This window comes from Scardinius erythrophthalmus (genome assembly GCF_964197995.2).
Source record: "Scardinius erythrophthalmus genome assembly, chromosome: 7".
Lineage (NCBI taxonomy): Eukaryota > Metazoa > Chordata > Actinopteri > Cypriniformes > Leuciscidae > Scardinius > Scardinius erythrophthalmus.
Genome location: NC_138227.1, coordinates 2,736,972 through 2,739,471, shown reverse-complemented (window position 1 = coordinate 2,739,471; position 2,500 = coordinate 2,736,972). Strand labels below are relative to the sequence as shown.

General features: G+C 44.4%; 1 protein-coding gene across 2 annotated transcripts in view; it reads left to right on the top strand.

Annotated features, from left to right (window-relative positions):
- Positions 1–2,500, top strand: part of eif3k (eukaryotic translation initiation factor 3, subunit K) — a 12,994-nt gene that overhangs the window by 5,569 nt on the left and 4,925 nt on the right. The gene's annotated exons all lie outside the window — the stretch shown is intronic.

The following is a 2,500-nucleotide window of genomic DNA, read 5'->3' as shown; positions in this document are numbered from 1 at the left end:
TGTGTTTCTGTTTCTGTTGTTATCTGGGAATAATATACTGGGATTGACCAATCAGAATCAAGTATTCCTCAGAGCCGTGTGATAGGTCGAAGTAAAGCTGATTCATCATCAGTGTTGTGGACGAGTGTGTGTTCGTGTTGAGCCGGAGCGTTATTAGCTGTACCTGTAAAGATCAGCTGTGGCGAACTCTTAATGGTCGTCGTTATTATGGGCTGTTGTGTGTCTGTTGTGTGTCTGTTGTGTGTCTGTTGTTATTATGGGCTGTCGTGTGTCTGTTGTGTGTCTGTTGTTATTATGGGCTGTCGTGTGTCTGTTGTGTGTCTGTTGTGTGTCTGTTGTGTGTCTGTTGTTATTATGGGCTGTCGTGTGTCTGTTGTGTGTCTGTTGTGTGTCTGTTGTGTGTCTGTTGTTATTATGGGCTGTCGTGTGTCTGTTGTGTGTCTGTTGTTATTATGGGCTGTCGTGTGTCTGTTGTGTGTCTGTTGTGTGTCTGTTGTGTGTCTGTTGTGTGTCTGTTGTTATTATGGGCTGTCGTGTGTCTGTTGTGTGCAGGCCCGGAGTGGGTAATCGGGAGAATCGGGAGTATTCCCGGTGGGCCGCTTCACTTTTGGGCCGGGCGAGGATTTTTTTTTTTTTTTTTTTTTTTTTTTTTTACATTTCAATGTCACATTAGTTACATTAGGATACACACGTTCCGCATTCTGCCACCACAGCGCGCAACCATACACAGTAAAAGAAAGCGCGCAACTCAGCATGGGTTGTACCATGTGAGGGAGTTCTCCCCTCCCCTCCTATAGAAATGGTTGGGTCCATAGCCCGTCTTTTCCAGGTCTTTTCAAAACGTTTTCTCAGGGAGGCTACCGCGACTCCGCCGGCGCCTACTGATAGCTGGGCCGGCCGGGCACACTGGATGCGTGGCGTTTCTGTTGCGTGTCAGCTGCGTGGCGGCTGCATCGCGTTTTCCATGTCTTTGCACACCAGAAGCGTGTCTGACGCGGCGCTGCTGCTGCTCGGTGACATATTGGTGATATATTTGACATATGGGGAGAGAGTTGTGGAAGGCCTATACTGTTAAACAAATATATAGCAGCAAAGACAACGTCGGCAGTGTTGACGGCAATATAGACTATAGAATATTTCGTTCTGTATTGACAGGTGCAGTATTTGAAAATCGATAATATTTTTTTAAATTGCATTTATATTTGCATTTATGTCAAACCCTAGACACTTTCAAACATCAAAATGACATTTATTAATATGTATTCGCGTCAAAATTTTATATAAACATCTTTTCCTATTCAATTTTGCCTGGAAACGCTTCCAAGACGCTTGCGTGTCGCGTGAAAAATAGGCGTCGGTTCTATTTCTAGCAGGCACGCGTTTTCCGCGCGGCTCGAGCCGTGTGCAAGCTCTAACCTGTTAACATGGGAGCCGAAATAAAAACGGACACGCCACGCAGCTGAGACGCTCACGCCACGCATCCAGTGTGTCACCGGCCTATCGGTACGCGTCAGGGAGGATGGATGGGAGGAAGAGGCCAGGAGGTAGGCTATGGAAGCTTTGTTTCCTGCACAGAATATAACATTTTAAAAGATAATTGCGACTTTTTATCTCGAGTTTACATCTCGCAATTCTGACTTTTTTTCTCAGAATTGCGAGATATAAAGTCAGAATTGCCTGAAATAAAGTCGCACTTGCGTGTTAAAAAGTCAGAATTGTGAGATATAAAGTCAGAATTGCCTGAAATAAAGTTGCAATTGCGTGTTATAAAGTCAGAATTGCGAAATATGACGTCAGAATTGTGTGAAAAAGTTGCAATTGCTTCTTATGCTTCTTATAAAGTCTAAGTGAATTATTATTTAACCTTTACATTATTTGTTAACCCATGGTATTAATACTAACTACACAATAGTACGAGCTGAACTGTTGCTTCATTTATCCAATTTTAAAAAAGTGCTAATTTGGAATTCCACCATGGAAAAAGTGGGCCGGTCTTGGGCCTGAAACTCCCGGGCTGAAAAGTGGCCCCACTCCGGCCCTGGTTGTGTGTCTGTTGTGTGTCTGTTGTTGTTATTATGGGCTGTCGTGTGTCTGTTGTGTGTCTGTTGTGTGTCTGTTGTTGTTATTATGGGCTGTCGTGTGTCTGTTGTGTGTCTGTTGTTGTTATTATGGGCTGTCGTGTGTCTGTTGTGTGTCTGTTGTGTGTCTGTTGTTGTTATTATGGGCTGGCGTGTGTCTGTTGTGTGTCTGTTGTTGTTATTATGGGCTGTCGTGTGTCTGTTGTGTGTCTGTTGTGTGTCTGTTGTTGTTATTATGGGCTGGCGTGTGTCTGTTGTGTGTCTGTTGTTGTTATTATGGGCTGTCGTGTGTCTGTTGTGTGTCTGTTGTGTGTCTGTTGTTGTTATTATGGGCTGTCGTGTGTCTGTTGTGTGTCTGTTGTGTGTCTGTCGTGTGTCTGTCGTGTGTCTGTCGTGTGTCTGTCGTGTGTCTGTTGTGTGTC